The 19,640-nt window shown below is 42.9% G+C and overlaps 1 protein-coding gene across 1 annotated transcript in view; it reads left to right on the top strand.

Moving 5' to 3' along the window:
• The first annotated feature begins 2,019 nt into the window (after positions 1-2,019).
• Positions 2,020-19,640, top strand: part of csrnp1b (cysteine-serine-rich nuclear protein 1b) — a 109,429-nt gene continuing 91,808 nt past the window's right edge. The window contains exon 1 of the mRNA XM_083778517.1: positions 2,020-2,063. The gene's annotated coding sequence lies outside the window, so the exon portion shown is untranslated. The remainder of the gene's footprint in view (positions 2,064-19,640) is intronic.

The raw sequence follows: 19,640 nt of genomic DNA, 5'->3' as shown, positions 1-19,640 counted from the left end.
CACCCCCGGCCCCTCCTCTCCCCCCTAGTGCAGCGCTACGTCACATCATTTGGAGCGACGCCCACCCGGAAGGGTTGACTCCCACTTTTAGACCAGAGCGGCCAATGCGTTCCTCCAGGCTTTCAATTTTTGCACCAACAAAAATGAAAGCCTGGTACCGAGGTTAGCGAAAAACAGACTTTTTTCAAAAGGCGTATATATATATATATATATTTTTTTGTGCTACAATTTTTTTCTTTGGTGTTGGTGAATAAAAGTCCACATGGATGTCTTCATGCTTATGTTCTTCATTAGTTTGCATCGTGTTTAGACGGAATTCACGTTCATTCTGGTCTGTAAGCAACGGCAAAGAAAACTTGCAAAAGTGGGCCATTTGTAACATGTTACAAATGGTCCGCTTTCCATTCAATACCATTATATGTAATATTTACATATTTGACATATTGGCCAATATTATATGTTCAGTCAGGTGTCTTCATTACTGAGTGTATTATAAAATTAGTTTAGGGTTGTATAACATTGTACAACTCAATCAATCAAACGTTTGTTTAATCAATGTATTTCCCCATTGAACTGACAAAAAAGAAAAGAAAAGCCCAAACCCGATACTATTTAATATTTCCCTTATGTTTGATACATTTTCTTATCACATCCATGGTATGAAAACAATGCTAAGGAGTTGCTTTAATGAAATATAATTGCTTTAAGCTGAAAACGATATGTTTAATGGTGTTTTTTAGCGTTGTTACATTTATCATGCATGCCGTTACAATTAATCCGATATGCGCAGCAAATGTAACACTGAAACAGCGTCCACGTTCGGTTTAATAACTCCCGACCTGTTTTATCAAAAAAATAACTTGAAGTGGTTTATGGTAGCAGACATGTGTAGGTCCGTTGCCTGAAAATATTACATGTGTAGATAAACGGATCTCTGAGTAAAAAATGTTACATCCTTGGCGGCTCTCCCCTACTTTTAAGTATATTTTGATGCCGATACCTTTGTACTTTTACTTAAGTACATTTTGAATACGTTTTTTTTTTTTTACCTTTCTGCCTTTATTTATAGTGTACAGCATAGATGGGACAGGAAAAAGGGGGAGAGAGAGAGAGATGGTTGGGATTTGGAAAATAATTTGCACTGTCAGGCATTAGAGCTTATATAGCGCTCGGCCAGTGTGGCACTTGGAGCGTCCGCTAGGCCAGAGGGGTACCCCCAGGATGGTTACTTTTGAGTAAAACGATGTGCGTACTTCTTCCATCACTGCACAGAGCACCTCCGTCCCTCCTCAGATCTGTAGCGGAGCAGAGCACCCTAAGGCTCACCAGGCCTCATTCATCACCAGTGACATTTTAATAAGAGGTGCGCGTGACGGGTATGTGGCTCATCGCTGCCTCGACGAAGCAATTTGCTTCCGTGGCATCCGTAGTTCCTCCCGTATCTAAACATGCCTGCTGTAATCAGGCCAGCGTGCACGTGGCTGCCAAAGTGTACATTTACATTTCATTAGCATAACAGTTTTGGCAGCCTCGTGGCGTTCATATATACCTGCACATGATCATTTTCAGTGCTGGAGTGGAGAGAGAGAGGGGGAGAGGAACAAAAAAAGATGGATGAAGCCCGATCCCTGTCGGGTGTGCTCAAAGTATCGCGGTGAGCGAGCGAGCCGCATGCAGCCAATAGAACATATGATGGATGTCACGGATGTTCCGTCCGGGCAAATATCGTAGAATCAGCAATAAAACGGCACAGCACACTTCTCGTGGCTCTGATCTATAAAATAGCCACAACCCATCTGTTTATGTCTATTTTATGTATCCTGCTGAAAGCTTTACTACTAGAAAGTGGGCCTAGCATCATGTTTCTCTTCCCTCCTCCTCCCCCAGGGCCTGCTGTGGTCCAGAAGCACACTGGCCGACAACGTGGAACCGGAGAGCGGTCTGCAGTGTCTCTGCTGGGGGTCTTCTGGGAGGACACCTAAGCCAGGAGGACTGCTGCGGCCAGACAGGACTCCTCCTATACTGTAGATGGATAGCCTGTCCTCCTCGAACCCGTTCCCAGGGTAAGCTGCAGTGTTGATTTCGTCCACTGTAACTATGACGAAAAGTGTTCGTCGACAAAAAATGTTCACGGACGAAAACCAAATAAGAACTAAGCTATGATGACTAAAGCGAAGACTACCGGTAAATATATTGACAATTTTGTCGACAATGGAGAACTAAAAGTCTTTTAGCTTGGTTGCGCACGGGTGTTACGCTCTGAAAGCTAAATAGCGACTAAAACTAGAGTAGTCTAAAAAAAATTGGAAACATATTACATTTTAATCAAAAGACTATGACTAGAACTAAATCAAAATGTGCTGTCAAAATCAACACTAGTAAGCTGTGTGCCACCGTACGGTTCTAGTTACGCGTTTAGAAACCAAGCGGAAATACACAGCGCTTAATATATTTATGCCGTCATTCATAATGAATAACTTTCGCATCGCAAGAACAATAGCGGCGGCAGTCGTCGAGTTGGACACCTTGCTGACGGAATTAATTATGACGGATGCTTTTAGAAGTCGCTCGCCTGCAGTGGATTATTTATTCCCTTTACGGCGAACAAGCTATTTAGACTTTTCTTTTTTTCTTTGTTTATTTTTTCATTCTGTTTTTGAATAATGTGTGGCCGCTATAATTCTCTGCAGTATAACACGTTTCATAAGAACACAAAATGTGCTTTTCGAGGTGCTTTTTCAGTGCACTGCTGTATTTCTTCATGTAATGATGACAGGTACGCTCATGAGACTTTAGGAAATTATGATCATTTCCTGCAGGCAGTGGATTTCTCCTCTCCTCTCCTCTCCTCTCCTCTCCTCTCCTCTCCTCTCCTCTCCTCTCCTCTCCTCTCCTCTCCTCTCCTCTCCTCTCCTCTCCTCTCCTCTCCTCTCCTCTCCTCTCCTCTCCTCTCCTCTCCTCTCCCCTCCCCCTCACCCCCAACCCCGCTGTTGTACATCTTCTCCTCTTTTTTGCTGCTGTAGCAGAACTGGACTTGATTTTCAGTACTTATGACACATCTCAGTTGCCCCCTCCAGGGCAGCCTCCTCCTTCCACAGCTTGCTCTCTAGTGTGTGTGTGTGTGTGTGTGTGTGTGTGTGTGTGTGTGTGTGTGTGTGTGTGTGTGTGTGTGTGTGTGTGTGTGTGTGTGTGTGTGTGTGTGTGTGTGTGTGTGTGTGTGTGTGTGTGTGTGTGTGTGTGTGTGTGTGTGTGTGTGTGTGTGTGTGTGTGTGTGTGTGTGTGTGTGTGTGTGTGTGTGTGTGTGAGATATACAGTGAGAGAGAGAAGGACAGGAAGAAGTGAGTACTGTTCTGGCAGCAGTCAGATTTGTGCATCTGTTTGACTATGTTGCGTCACCTTTTCTGTAGTGTAAACATAATGATCCACTCTGTACTTTGACTGCAGACGGGAGTTTATCTCCCTAGTGAGTGAATATGTGTGCGTGTGAATGAGTGCCGCGTCTGTGCGCAAGTGCCTGCGTGCGTCATGTGCGCGAGCCGTCCGTCCGCGTTCTGCTTGCCCATGTGGAGGGGGTCACATGCTTTCCCCGAGTCTGTCTGCTTACCTGATGGTTGCCATGGGAACAGCCAGACGGCAGGCAGTAGACTCAGGGGGGGATTGTGGGAACACGGAGAGGAGGTTTTCGGGGGCGAGGAGGAATCTCTCTGGATTTCTGGAGACTGGGTTGTTGTGTCTGTGGCTTTTAGAAGAGACAGCGACAGCGTTTCATCTTTTGATTTAAAGCTTTTCCTTCGGCACCTTTTTCAGATTTTCTGGGGCGCTTAAAAAAAAAACCCTTTCTTCTCTCCCTCTTGTTGAGCCATAAAATAAAAAACAGACCCTTTTAACAATAGCTCATAAAATATGACTTTATATTTTATTATACGATTTTTTTTTTTAATGAATGTCCTGCTGTTTGCATGTGCGTTTGTGTGGTAGCAGCTGAGAAATTAAAGGAGGGTAATTTAGCCAAAAGGCAGTTGGGTTTCTTTATTTGGCCAGGTGCTTGAAAAGCGCCTGGACTACATTTGCTACTTCGCTACTAGCGACCGTAAAGACGACTTTAGTAGACACTTTTTCATGATTGGCTGCGTCTAGGCTGCCTCTAAGCCTTACCTATAAAACCCATAGTCTGAACGGCATACAACCCATACTCTGAATGCCGCAACGTGAAGCTGTGAGCTGAGGCTGAGGCACACAAACTGATTATAGATGTTCATAAACGATCGAAAATATGAATGCTTTTTGGATCATATATCGTATAAATTAAAACGATAGCAATGTAAGCTAGCAAAGTAAAGCAAACTATTTCTCCGTTTTTTTCCCCGGATTGTTTCCGGGCGGGGTGGGTTTCAGAGTAAAAGCGGCCATGTCTTTCCGGCACCCCAGAGCTTCTATTTTGAAGGAATCCCGGCGCTGATTGTGTTAAAGACATTCTTGTGTAATTTAAATGAGTAGATACACATTTGTCTTTGACGGCAGGGTGTCGCGGCACAGCAGAGGGTACGCTTGGCTCTCTGTGCTCTCACACTGCATGGCACCCGTCTGATCATTTGCATTCCCCACGAGGAGGAAACAGAAACGCACTGTTGTCCTGCGAACCCAGCCCCGTCCGTCTCTCTGTGTCTTAAAGACTTCCCTGAGGCGCCCGCATGCCTCTGAGTTGTAAACAAGCGAAGCGTTACTCTCCCGTATAGCTAACAAACGCCGCCACACTGAGCACTTAAATCTTTAAATTGTGCCACCTCCTCCGGTTTATTATGCTGACACTCAAATAGCAAAGATGTTTCTAGCTTTATCGCACCAGTTGCACACACTTCTCCCTTTTGTGTTTTGCCAGCTGCCCCGGGGAGAGGTGTGTGTGTGTGTGTCCTGTTTCTCAATGTGTACGTATATTTATGACCGAGGCTAATTGTGTTCTCACATCTCACCAGTGGTGGAAAAAGTACTCACATTTTGCTGAAGTAAAAAGTACCGATACTGCTATGCCTGCAGAAACACTCTTTACCAAGTCTGGTGCATAAAATGCACACGCATTGTGAGCTTGTATTTTCAAATAGCCCATGCTTTAATAGGGGCTGAAGTGGTAAATGTAATGTAATGTAATATCAATAATCCAAATCTACAAAGTAACTAGTATTACTATTAGTAAACTATTGCTATTTTCTAATGGCCGAAATGTATATAGGAAGCTGCTACTGTATGTTTTGTAATAATAATAAAAAATCTACAAAGTAACTACTAACTAACGTTTTCAAATAAATGTAGCGGAGATGAAGTGGAGTAGAAGTAAAAGTACTGGAAATTGGAAATAAATAAGTGCAAATACCTCGAAATTGTTCAAAAAGTACAGTACTTAAGTACATGTACTTAGTTACTAACTTACTTTCCACCAAGGCTATCTCCTACATCTGGAGGGAAACATGGAGTCGGGGAGTCGGATCACACGTCTTCGACCCCACGACGACCCCCCCTACACACACACACACACACACACACCCTCCTCCCCCCTCTTGTCCTCTGTTTCCCTGTGTCTCTCCGTGCACTCGCTCACCCCTCCCTGTCCCACCCAGCAACCCAACAATGCCCTGCAGGGGTTAAACCTGGGGGCAGGCAGACAACAACACAGCACAGACGACAACACAGACATACAGACAGACGACAACAACAACACAGCACAGACGACAACACGACAGACAGACAGACAGACAGACAGACAGACAGACAGACAGACAGACAGACAGACAGACAGACAGACAGACAGACAGACAACACAGCAGTCACAACAACGGCTGTCACGATTACAAATTTAAGCTGACGATTAATTTTCACAAATAATTGCGATTAACTATTTAATAGAGTTTTAATGCATTGATCATTGGAACATTACAATAATGAATTTGTATTTCAGCTTGCCTTTTAGGCTTCGTTATCACAAAAAAAAATGTCCTACAAGCTTGTACAGTAGATCAACTATTTCCACTATTTTGTAATTATTTTGAAAAGAAAAAGATTACTGCTATTTCTGTGATTTAAAAAAAATGTATGGACATTTTTTCCAACAAAATGACAAAAAGATTTACAACATTTACAAAATGACAAAATGCTATAAATAATTGTGATTACCACCAGTCAGACGCCCTGAGCACACGGGTAGGACAAAGCTAAGACGGAGAAATCCAGCGCATCAGCATCGCTGTCTGACCAACAAGAAGCCCAGGCGCAGAGAGAGATTAGAATTCACTGTTTCTCCACCTCGGGTCCAGGGACCAACTTGAAATGGGACATTCTGCATAATGTGTACTTTTACTTTTGGTACTTTAAAAGTACATTTTGATGCCAATACGTTTGTATTGCGGTATTGACACTTTTTTACTGAAGTAAAAATTGTGAGTACTTTTTTTCACCACTGCCACTGAGACAGACGGAGCAGACAGAGAATGCTCTGCCGGTCCAGCCCTGTCCGGCCCCTGTCTGTCGGTCTGTCGGTCTGTCGGTCTGTCGGTCTGTCTGTCTGTCTGTCTGTCTGTCTGTCTGTCTGTCTGTCTGTCTGTCTGTCTGTCTGCAGACAGATCTGTCTGTCTGTCTGTCTGTCTGTCTGTCTGTCTGTCTGTCTGTCTGTCTGTCTGTCTGTCTGTCTGTCTGTCTGTCTGTCTGTCTGTCTGTCTGTCTGTCTGTCTGTCTGTCTGTCTGTCTGTCTGTCTGTCTGTCTGTCTGTCTGTCTGTCTGTCTGTCTGTCTGTCTGTCTGTCTGTCTGTCTGTCTGTCTGTCTGTCTGTCTGTCTGTCTGTCTGTCTGTCTGTCTGTCTGTCTGTCTGTCTGTCTGTCTGTCTGTCTGTCTGTCTGTCTGTCTGTCTGTCTGTCTGTCTGTCTGTCTGTCTGTCTGTCTGTCTGTCTGTCTGTCTGTCTGTCTGTCTGTCTGTCTGTCTGTCTGTCTGTCTGTCTGTCTGTCTGTCTGTCTGTCTGTCTGTCTGTCTGTCTGTCTGTCTGTCTGTCTGTCTGTCTGTCTGTCTGTCTGTCTGTCTGTCTGTCTGTCTGTCTGTCTGTCTGTCTGTCTGTCTGTCTGTCTGTCTGTCTGTCTGTCTGTCTGTCTGTCTGTCTGTCTGTCTGTCTGTCTGTCTGTCTGTCTGTCTGTCTGTCTGTCTGTCTGTCTGTCTGTCTGTCTGTCTGTCTGTCTGTCTGTCTGTCTGTCTGTCTGTCTGTCTGTCTGTCTGTCTGTCTGTCTGTCTGTCTGTCTGTCTGTCTGTCTGTCTGTCTGTCTGTCTGTCTGTCTGTCTGTCTGTCTGTCTGTCTGTCTGTCTGTCTGTCTGTCTGTCTGTCTGTCTGTCTGTCTGTCTGTCTGTCTGTCTGTCTGTCTGTCTGTCTGTCTGTCTGTCTGTCTGTCTGTCTGTCTGTCTGTCTGTCTGTCTGTCTGTCTGTCTGTCTGTCTGTCTGTCTGTCTGTCTGTCTGTCTGTCTGTCTGTCTGTCTGTCTGTCTGTCTGCAGACAGACAGACAGACAGACAGACAGACAGGGAATCTGTCTGTCTGCCTGCCTGTCTGTCTGTGAGCGAGAATGTCTGTCTGCCTGTCAAACAGTGTCTGTCTGTCAAACAGTGAGCGAGAATGTCTGTCTGTGAGACTGGAGATGACCACAGTGCAAATATGTGAGGCAGTCCAGTCCGTCTCCGCTGCCAGACAGTCACTTACATAAAAAACACAGCTCCCGTTCACTCGCCATTCACACTCACATGGTGGGCCATGTGAGAGATCGCCTCTGTCTTTCTCTCTCTCTCGCTGCCACCGCTGTCTTGTCAGACGCTCTCACAGAGACATCCCAACACGCATGCGATCTTCAACATTAATTCAGCCCAAGGACCTCCTAGCTCAGGTGCATGAAGCCGGGACCCCCTCACCCACCCACTACACATTGTATCAAATTGACTCGTAGATTAAACTTTTTTCATAGATAGCTTCATAGATGTTTTTTAACAGCACTGTCGGTGTGCATTGGATTCGTGTTGATTTGTATTTAACAACTTAAACCATCAGTACTTGGTAAACTTGATCACTGTACTTGGTCTGCTCGTTATTCCCCTCTACGCCAAACCTCTTTGTCTAAAATAGCTGATCTACAGGCTCACAACGTCTCGCGTATGGCTATAGGGTTCTCCTGAGAATATAGATGCTAAAAGGTAAACGAAAATCACACTCGTGTGAAGTGAGGGGAGCCTGGTAATGTTTCTTTAAATGTTCTAAACAATCATTAAAAGTCCAGAGACTTGGCTGCCACTCTGTTTGTTTAAAGTGAATAGTTTATACATAAACATTACATTTTGACTGCTTGTTGTGGGATTTTTTGTGGGTTTTTTTTTGTCCTTTTATTGTCTTTTTCCTTTCCTTTTCCTTTCCTTTGATTTTCCTTTTTACACACCATTATATATTATATTCTTATTTTGACCATAAGACCCAATTTTCTCCAGACGGCATTTCTCCAGATTTTCTTCAGTATGACACTGATTTACTACAATGCTATGGCATATGATATTGCATTTCTGGTAATATTGTCCACAAATTTTTTATGTCCGTGGCAAAAAATGTCCACCACAAGCCAGCATGGCGATGACCCCTGCCCACAACCCCCCACTCCAATCCCCCCCAACCACACCCCCGCTCTGAGCCGGGGGGGGGGGGGGGGGGGGGGGGGTGTTGTCGCCAGGCAACAAGGTATACGCCTCGTCCTGTTAAATAGTCTCCCTATCTATAAAGGTCACACTCCAGTTTTTAATGAATTAGCTCCCTCACTAAAAAGCCCTATTCAGACACAGGAGTGTATACTGAGACTATTTGCCGTAGGATATTTGACTCCAGCCCGTCGACGGTCCTAATCATAAGGCCACACTCATTTTCATTAATAAGCCTAGCACATGAACAACCCATAACACACTAGAGCAATTATTAATACCTTATTTGATGACCGCTACCCTACTAATCGCGCGTGCACTTTGTGAATGACTGGTTTTGTTATTTAAAGTCTATATAGTCTAGACCTAGAGTGTTGTTTCACAGTTGTGTGGTTAGAGGTAACCCATTAAACTCTTTAAGATGCATGAACCTATATTTTACTCTAACAAGGAGGTCAAAACCCCAATAGTGGAATGAATCCAACAGTGTCAAATAATTCTCTTGAAACAATTGCTTTAACCCATTCAGGCCTAAGGCCGATTCAAAAAACGCCTCTAAATCCTGACCTAAGGTTTCTGAAAAACTTCAAATATTGATATAGCAGAATCAAAATTTTTACATTTTTGAATACTGTACATACTGTACAGAACCCAAATATGGGTTCCCGGCCTGAGGGGGTAAGGTACAAATAGGGAACCCCGCCCAGAATGGGTTAAATACAGGAAAGATATAAGTTTTATTTTGGAATAGCAGTTATAGCTTTTAGTAATTACTCAGGTTGAAGCAGTTCAAATCAGCTAATACAAATTAATTAGTCAGTAGAAATAATCAAAACAATTATAATAAAAATCATTAAACCAAAATATTCACTTATAACACAAAGTTACTATCTCGATTCAAGGTTCGGTCCTAGTAAATCTAGTAATCTATTTCCCACAGATCCCATAGTTAGCACCAAGAGTTACATATGCCATCGGTTTGCTCAGGTATTTAGTTTCAGCTTTTTCATACAAAAATACTTCTGATGCTTCACTATATACTTTCACCAGGTTCTACATAACCGTTAGACACCATTCATCTCATTTATTTTCTTCTATAAATGCATGTTAGACATTTCCTCCTCTTGCTTTTCCTAGCAGAGGGTGGAGCGGGGAGAAGGCTCAAGGCCTCACTGTACCTCTTATCTATCCCCCTTCCGCTCTTGAGGCCCCTCTTCCCTCTCCTTCACACTCTGAGCTAACCCAGTGCGTGTGTTCATGTGTGTGTGTGTGCAGTTTAATGCATGTGGGTGCAAGTGATTTGTGCGTGCGTGCGTGTGTGCGTGTGCACCCTCTCTTATGTCGAGTTCATGCGACTTCATGAATTACTGACCTCTGCTCTGGAGCCCTTTGGAGACTTATTCTGCTAACATCACGTGTAATATATCCCATAAGTCTCTGACTCACGAGATGATATGTTCTGATGTAACAGTCTAACCTAATACATGGGACACCTATGCCACCAATAAAGGTTAAATTAACTCGAGCAATACATATTACTCAACCCTCGTTGTGTGTGTGTGTGGGTGTGGGTGCGTGCGTGCGTGCGTGCGTGCGTGCGTGCGTGCGTGCCGCTGAGCGGAGCGAGTTGTAAAGTGCTGACTAAGTGCAAACAGGCCTGGCTGCCGTGTGACGTCATGGTCACCGTGACAGACTCCAATCCAATAGAATCCACTGTATTTATAGAGCAGATTTACAACAACGTTGAACCAAAGTGATGGAAGAGTTGAGACAACGAATAGTCATATACATTTGCGTTAATTCCACCCCCCCCGGCCCCCCCCCCCCCTCTTCTGTGGCATCTATCTCCCCACGCTGCGGCACTCCACGCCCCTCGCGCAACATTGATCTGTGCTCTGGCACCAATATAGGCTTCTCTCACCACCTTCAAAAGAAAATCCCCCCCCCCCCCCATTTTCTTTTCCTACATAAAAAAAAATCAAAAGAATTTTTATTTTTTACATAAAAACATTTTAAATATATATATAAAAAAAATAAACAAATGAAGAAGTAGTGAAAATAGCCGATCTACAAGCTCGCAACGTGGCGCGACGCGTTGCGTGCTCGTAGATCTGCTATTTTAACTAGTTTGGATCCCGACTCGAGCAAACGTCTAATCACTATTTCGGGTCTCGAACCTGAACAGTTTGAGAAACTCAAAAATCGATCTCAAACGTTTAAGCTCGAGATCCAAGAGAGTAGTTTGAGAACTCCCTATATTCACGGATTAGGGCCGATTCATACTCGTATTTTACCGCTGTTTCGGCGCTGTAGTGCCGAAATGATTTCGAATTTTTCAGTAGCACTGAAGAGCCGACTTTAGGACGGTACCTGCCCCCCCCCCCCCCGGATCTCAAATGACGTCACATTGTAGGCTCTACAGCGCCGAACCGACTTTTATTCGGCTCTAAAATAAGAGTATGAATCGGCCCTTACTCTTTCTTCATTGATATGCAGCGGGTTGACACATGGTTCTTTCCACTGGAGTCAGTTGTATTTCAGGGCCCACAGTCCAAGCATGTGCCTCTCGTTTCCTACAACATCAACAAGGCACAGACAGTCACTCACACTGCGTTGTCTGTACGGGATATAGAGATATAAAAAAGGAAGCATGTCCTTCTATTAATAGTCCCACCACCACCACCCCAGGCCACATAGAGACGACACAAACTGCGCAATCCACTCGATCCACAGTGGCAATGCTTGTTTCCATTTTTAACGTCTCTGTTTACCCGTGTCCACACAAGGGAAAGAGGCAGGTTCCATTTTCATCCCAATGCAAATAGAGTGCTCTCTATACCAACACAGATCAAGAACAGGATGGGCCTGTGAAGCTACTAAACACACTAAAGAGGAAGTGTCACTGGTGCAGTATTGGCACTGTGATTTACACAAGTGCAAAATGATTGTGTTGAAGCTGTATTATATGCATAGGTAGGTATACTGAATCAAAATATACAGTAGGGCGAATTCTGGGCTAGTCTAATAAACTAATTAAATTGCACTTTCAAATGTAGCCTATGTTTCAAAAATATTCTGTTCTATTCAAAACATGCATTTTTGAGCCTTGAAATACATTGTCACAAATGTATTTCTGTATGTTTTTAGCATTGTTATATTTTTTGCTATTGAAAACTAGCAGATCTATAAGGTCATGGCTTGGCACTGAGTGCCACCTCACGAGCGTGTAGATCTGCTATTTTTGAACAATCGTGAAAATGTGGCGCAATAGAAACATCAGTTTTGTTTTATAGCGGTGATGATTTACACTGAATCACCATAAGACTGGTGGTCCCAAATGCCTCCAAGTAAAAGTAGCAATACCACAATGTAGACATACTCTGTTACAAGTAAAAGGCCTGTGTTCAAAATGTTGCTTGAGTAAAAGTACAAAAGTATTAGCCTCAAAATATATAAGCAAGTACCAAAAGTACTAAAATGAAATTAAAAATTGCCTCTGTAGGGCTAAAGTGGTTAATGTATGTTTTATCATATATCGGTAATTACTTATACAAAATAACTACTAACTAAAGTTTCAAAATAATTGTATTGGAGTAAAATGTACAATATGTGCCTCTGAGATGTAGTGAGGTAAAAGTAAAAAAAAAAGAAATACTACAGTAAACCAAAAGACAAATAAATAAATAATTTAGTTAGTTACTTTACAGCACTGCTCCATTCATAACACCTCATATTTCCTGTTGGCTGTGATTCATGCTTTTATCTTTCAAAGAGAGAGAGGGGTACCCTACTCATTCATGTTCGTAGTGATCTCATGCTGACTCATAGTGGGCGACTTGATGTTCTCATTAAAGTGCATTGTCAGATGATCACAACCAAGGCCTCGCTTCGTCGTGTGTGTGTGTGTGTGTGTGTGTGTGTGTGTGTGTGTGTGTGTGTGTGTGTGTGTGTGTGTGTGTGTGTGTGTGTGTGTGTGTGTGTGTGTGTGTGTGTGTGTGTGTGTGTGTGTGTGTGTGTGTGTGTGTGTGTGTGTGTGTGTGTGTGTGTGTGTGTGTGTGTGTGCGCGTTCATGACTGCACGTGACTGCAGAAAGTGACCTACAGTATAGCATGTGATTTCTATCTAAAGGACTACAGTTGTGTCGCAGATTAAACTCTTTCATAGAGTTCATAGATAGTTTCATTGACTATCATCAGTGCTGTTTATATTATTATTATTTATTTTTAATTTCAGACATTTCAATGCTTGATTTGCTCTTCTTCCCCTCTACACCGAACCTCTGAATATCTGCTATTTTCAGATAACATTCCCCAGAATAGAGAGGCTAGGGTTCAAGTGGTTAAAAACTAACACACACACACACACACACACACCCACAGAGAGATTCAACGTATTGGATTACTGTGATAAAATTTACTCAGAATTTCAACATCTGTACCGCTGAGTCCACGAATGGTCAATTACTGTATAATTGTGGCCACATAGATTTCACAGAACAGATACACAGAATAGTACTTAAGAAGCCTTACCCCTTAGCCTACTAGCCTATGACCATAAGTCATGGGCAGTGGTGGAAAAGGTATTTCTATGTTCTACTTAAGTAAAAGTATCAATACTGCAATATACTTGAGTAAAAATACAAAAGTAATAGTACTCATTATGCAGAATGTCCTATTTCAAGTTTTCAAATGTATACAATCATTTGGAAATATCTACTAGCCATTTTCAAATGGCCGAAATGTATATACTATGGCTGAAGTGGTTAATGCACTGTATGTTTGGCAGTAATAATCTAAATCTACAAAGTAGATGTAGTAGAGTAAAAGTATTGGAAATTGGAAATACTCAAGTAGGCCTACAAATACCTCAAAATTGTACAGTACTGAAGTAAATGTACTTGGTTGCTTTACACAATTGGTCAGGGACAATGCCATGATGTACAATGACCCCCTAGGCATGACGCAGGTATATGTCGCAGGGACATCCAACCCTTGATGCGGAGGAGTGCCAAGCAGGGAGGGAGGCATCCGGTCCTATTTTTATTGCCTTTGGTCCCCAGACGCCACTTTGAGAACTGCTGAACTAGAACATGCAGTAATTCCCGATAGTCAAATGGCATCCGACTGTCCTTTGCCACATAATAGCGGTGACAAAGTTCTCATGAACGCATCCTTCTGGTTGCACACGCAAATTCAATAGGAGAGTTTGAACAGTGAAAAACAAAGAAAAATAAATCCTCACCCTAGTAGAGAATTGATTGATTGATATGTGTATTAATAATGTTTACATGTACAGAAAAATGCACATCACTATCAAAAGGATAAATGCAAGAAGGCTTATTTCCATTGCAGTCCCTTAGTTGAAAACAATGATTAAGTGAGTGTGAGTGAGTGTCCATGTGAGTGTTTTAGGAATGTGTTATATAATAATTATTATGTTATTCTTTTTCTTATTTTTAGAATAGCTCACTACTTGGGTCAGTGCCTTAACAAACCACTAAAACTGGAAAAGCATCCGTGGCATAGACTTATTTTACATTTTAGCGCTGGCTATTCAAAAATTGCAGATATCCAAGCTCACAGCTTGGACACTTAAACTTTGTAGCCTTGCAGTGGCCAAGTGCGAATTTTCCAGTGCAAACATTTTTTGCCCTCGGCAGATAGTGTGATATTTATATGGTCAAGCCAGGCTACACACTTTGTGCCGCGCTGCAAGCTTGTGCATCTGCCATTTTTGAACAATTTAGAATAATCTTGAAAGTGTAAAAGGCATTTGTAGAATTGAGTTAAAGACAGACAGACAGAAAAGACAGATACAGTAGAATAAAGCTTTCAAGAGTTAATTAAACACTTGAGACATTTTATATATATATATATATATATATATATATATATATATATATATATATATATATATATACACATATACACATGTGTATATACTGTATATACACACACACATGCGAGTGCTCTCACTGCCTGTTGAGAATGCAGCACGTGTAAAAGGAAGAGGGCGAGACAATCCAGACATCCCCCAACCCCCCCCCCCCCCCCCCCCCCCCTCCCTCACAAGACTTTGGCCGCCTGCCCCCATCATGTCTTCCCCGAGTTCAGGTCGCCTAGCAACCGGTCCTCTGCCATTAGAATTTTCATGCATCACTATGTCTGCATTGATGTCATGGTTGCCGCGGCAACCATATGACCGAGTTACCGTGACACTTCCCCACTGTGTTAACGACCTATAAGCCCTCAGTATAGTTTTGACGTGTATTCAGTGGCGCCGTGGACAGTAGAAAAGTACATGTACTCAAGGACTGTACACTTTTCCTTGTACCCCACTATACATCCCCACCTCAATTATACCGGTCTGAAAATGAATTACTAGTTACTTTGTAGAATTTGAATATAATTACAAAACACACAAACCACTTTATGTATATATATATATATATATATATATATATATATATATATTGCGGCCTCTTGAAAATAGCTGATCTACAAGACACGTGAGCTTGTAGATTTTTTAAAATACATTTTGAACTTGTGAAATGGCTCATTCTGCACAATGAGTACTTTAAATATATTTTGATCATACTGCCTATCTAGAAAGGAGTTTTTCCAGATTAACTCTCGACAGACAGACGGTTTTCCAGATTAACTCTGGACAGACAGACTCTCTTGAGTCTTGCAGAGTCATGATGCCATAAAAACATATTGCTTCTAAATTGACCTCATATGGCCCCAGTCCCTGCCTCGGCCCGTGCTCAGCCTATCGACTCTATTTTACTTTATTTATTTTTTTAACTTGTTTATTGCCATAATTATAGGTCGTTTACAGGCAATTTGTTTCATATTATGACGTGTTCATTTTCTCTCAGTTCTTTTTTTTTTTTTTAACTAAAAAAACAAAATTACATAGTTTCAGTAATACATAGTAATATTATTTGCCTTGCGAGTGCCTTGGGGGTGAACTTGAACTTTTCACTGTGATATGGGAGGTTTTAATTTAGGGTATCTCCCATCTCCTTTTGAAGTTAGGGAGCTTAATTTGTAACTGGGCTGTCATATATTCCATCTTATATGTTTGTTTGAGTTTTTGTAGCCAGGGGCCGGGGTTGGGTTTCATCCAATTAAGTGTCACAATCTTTCTTGCAACCATCAACAGAATATGACTATTATTAAACTATGTTTTAATGGTAACAGTTTTGGGTGAATTAAGTGGAGATGATTTAGGTTTTTGTCAAGAAAAGTGGCAGCACAGAAGTTATAGTGTAGAATGTGTGAATAAGTAGTAGAATAAAGTTGCACACCGGCCGCGTTTTTTGGAAAAATCCGAATTTGCGCCCGGTGTCTAGGGACCTTAAGTGTCATTTTCAATAACCATAACAGTAAGTAATTTACATGACATTCTCTAAATAGTTATATTTACTGTCAATAATTTGGGACATTACGAAGCTACAAAAAAAATGGAAGTTTGAAAGCAATACCAGTCTTCCCATTTGCAGAAAATAACATCATTTATTTATTTATTTTTTCCGGAAAGCACCCTCATGATGCCACCTAGCTCTAATACTGCCCACTCACAGAGTGTTGGCTTTGCACGACGACACCCCTGATGCCATGCATGGGGACGTTGTGTTCTACAACAGTGTTCTTCCTCTCAGTACAGAGTTTAAATTCGCATGCAGATCATGATGGAAGTACTTTGGCAGTCCCCCAACGGCTGACTTGGCAGTACAGTAGTGTCAACGGAATAAACAGCGGCAGGGAAGGCACCGTCCAGACTGCATTCATCTTCGTTCCATGAATAAACCAGTCGCACCCGCCGGTTTCACCTGCGGAGACACTACTCTGTGGATGCCGTCCTCGTCGTCTTTTCTCTCGTTGTGCGACTGTGTGAGTGCGGAAGATCCCCCCAGACTGTTCTTTTATTTATTTTTTGTCTTCCTTTTCTTTCCGGGCTCTCTTCCCAGTCGGCAGAATGCCCTTTGGCAGTGCCAGACGTGGTGGTGAGTGCTGATTCCTCATGCCCATCCTTTACCTTGCTACCCCACAGCCCTCTGTGCCAGTGCCATTGACTGTCTGCAGCCTGAGGCTTGCAGGCAGGCAGGCACAGCACAGTACAGTTACAGTACACAGTGAACTAGACAGATTATCTTTGTCGAGGGAAGAGATCGAGACAGATTATCACAGAACAGTCCTCACCATCCGTATTTATTTTCCCCCAGCGGGCCAGCCAACAAAAAAGTCTCTGTCTTGTACAGGATGATTATCAGCTAACAATATGGTAGGTAGTTCATGTGGATGCTCCCGGAGTCCCGGGGGGAGACGCGGCTTCCACAAAAGGATTTTCTCTGAAGCCTTCAGCTTAGCATTTCTGTTTGGAGACAAATCTACGCTAAAGATCAGCCGCTTGATGTGCCTTTTGACAAATCTTAAGTTGTATCAAGTAGATAATCTAATTTCTGATTGCCAGACACAAATTGCTGGAACGGGACGAATCTATGAATAGTTAATGAGGAGAGAATTAATGCGTCAACATTCTGCCACAACCTGGTGGGGGTGGGGGGGGGGGGTGTAGTGCATGTGGCGGGTGCATTGTGACAGATGCAACGATCTCATCACACAGGCATTGTTATAGACCTTAAAAATGCGTGTCAGCATTTTCTTTGCTACTTGCTAACATAGACTGCTTACATCGTACGTCTCAGGAAACCAAGGCTCATTGTGGCTGTGATGGTTGTGGTGCGTTTAGCCCTTATTCCTCAGGAGAAGATTCACTCTCTGCTGCAGCTGCTGCCTAGCCTGGGGGGGAGGGCAGGGGATGGGAGGGCAGGGGAGAGAATCGGAGAGGGGTCATGATGACTCCTCGAGGCACACCGCGAGGCCAGCGTGCTGACAAAAGTATGAGCAGGGGTCCCGTTCCTGTGACCGTGTTTGCTTGTGTTCACAGCTGTGTCGAAATGTTGTGCCCACCGTTTTGCGGGCCTCGCTGCTTCTCGTGCTTATAGTCCGACAGGACGGGACGCGACGTGGTCATAATGGAAGGGAGCCTTTGAGAACAATGAAAGCCAATCAAGCAGTAAATGGCAAACTCGACGTACAGCAGTTTAAAAAAAAAGCAACTCTCTCATTAGTCCTAACTTTCGTGAAATGCACAAGGAACATCAACCGGGATGGAAGTCTACTCCGGCGCTCTCGGCTCTGCCCTGATCTAAATATAGGACTATCCCATGGCTTTATGGCTTATTTGGCAGGGCCAGTGGCTGCATGGTGAGATTACCACCATTCCAGGGTTTTGACAGGCTGCAGTGTACAGTAGATTCATGCCAGTGGCATTAATGACGTGTTTTTGTCACCAGTGGATTATTTTAAGATTGTTTGTTACTACAGGCCTGTTGAGGAGCACCACAGACAAACCCCCATTTAACATGGTTTGTGTGAGACCGAGGCAGCGCAGAAGTATGATCACATCTGGCCGATTCTGGCCTCCCTCCACCGGCTCCCTGTTCGTTGCAGAATTTGCAGCGCGATGCTAGGGGGTAATATTGGTGTCAATAAAGTGAACAAGAAAATGCACCCGCATTGAAGGTGGTGAAAGAAGCCTATAGTCCACCTCTGGTTTCCTCTTGTTTCATGTCCCCTGCGTCTCCCCGTCCGACATCATTACATCACATTAATAATACCGCTCTCGTAGATATGGGTCACGTGCTTTCACTTTGGCACACGAGAGATCCGTTTCCTCAGCAGAAAATGGTCCAGGTCTGTCCTCCAATTTGCAGAATCCTACATTTCAATAACAATGCGCCGTGGTGGTGCAGGGCACAACATGCTGCAGCTCTCTTTGAAGAGAATGGGAGAAGACACGCTGATTGCTCTAATAATCGATGTTGTACCCCCCCAAACACAACCATGACTAATTTAGAGATGAACCCTGCAGTACATTTTAGACCAGTGATTCCCAAACTTTTTAGCTCAAGACACAAAAGAAGAAATCAGATGTTTGCCTGGGACCCCAAAGTTCTTTGCTAAGTTTTTATTGTAATTGTGAAATTATTTTGGAAAAAAAACTCTATTTAGAAAATCAGAGATTTTGACAACATTTAGGAAACGATATATTCACTCGCGACCCACAACAATTTATCCACGTCCCATAAATGAGGCCCGGCCCACTGTTTGGTAAACAGTGTTATAGACCATACATTGTCTAAATAGGACCCATCTTGTTTCATTGTTTTCTTTAATTTCTTACTTGCGTTCTGTGAAAGAAATTGTGAAGCGAAATATTGGGAAAGCATGTGAAAAGTATATATTTATTTTAAAAAGTACAACTATTTTTCAGAAACAGCGACGGGATTAAGTAACATTCCCTCCACCCTCCCAACAATCCTAAAAAATATTTTCAGACTCTCCTGCCACTTTCTCAGAAGAGTTCTCCGAAAACAAGCCGAGGGGCACGGACAGAGACAAAGTCCTTTGTGAATGCCGAGATTTCGCAATGACAGATTCTTTTCGGCGTGTGTGTGCTGTGCCGAGGCCTGGCAGGCTGGTGGTTTGTGTTTATTCTGAAACGGGATAGCCCCCTTGGGACGTACTGTTCAGTCCTCGCCACCTGGGGAACGTCTTCCAGAGCAGGAGTACTGCATCTGAAAGAACAAAAGTGTGTCGCGTCTCAGTCTTACTACTGTTCTGTACCCAGTGGTGGAAAGTAACATAGAATCTCCATAGCAACCAGCTAGTCTTCCTGGGGTCCACATAAGAATAAACATTCCAGTACACATACAATTACAATTACACTTTTGTTAAATAGTCAGTATTCAACTTACATTCGTCCGAATAAAATAAAATAAAAAATTGCTAAGATTACAAGTGAGAGCGGGAAAACAAAAATAACAAAACAAACAACACTTCACTGTATCAAATGGAATTTTAGATGCT

The sequence above is a fragment of the Protomyctophum parallelum genome, assembly GCF_964188405.1.
Source record: "Protomyctophum parallelum genome assembly, chromosome: 12".
NCBI classification, from domain to species: domain Eukaryota; kingdom Metazoa; phylum Chordata; class Actinopteri; order Myctophiformes; family Myctophidae; genus Protomyctophum; species Protomyctophum parallelum.
Note: the sequence above shows the minus strand (reverse complement) of the source record. Positions and strands in the feature narration are given on the sequence as shown.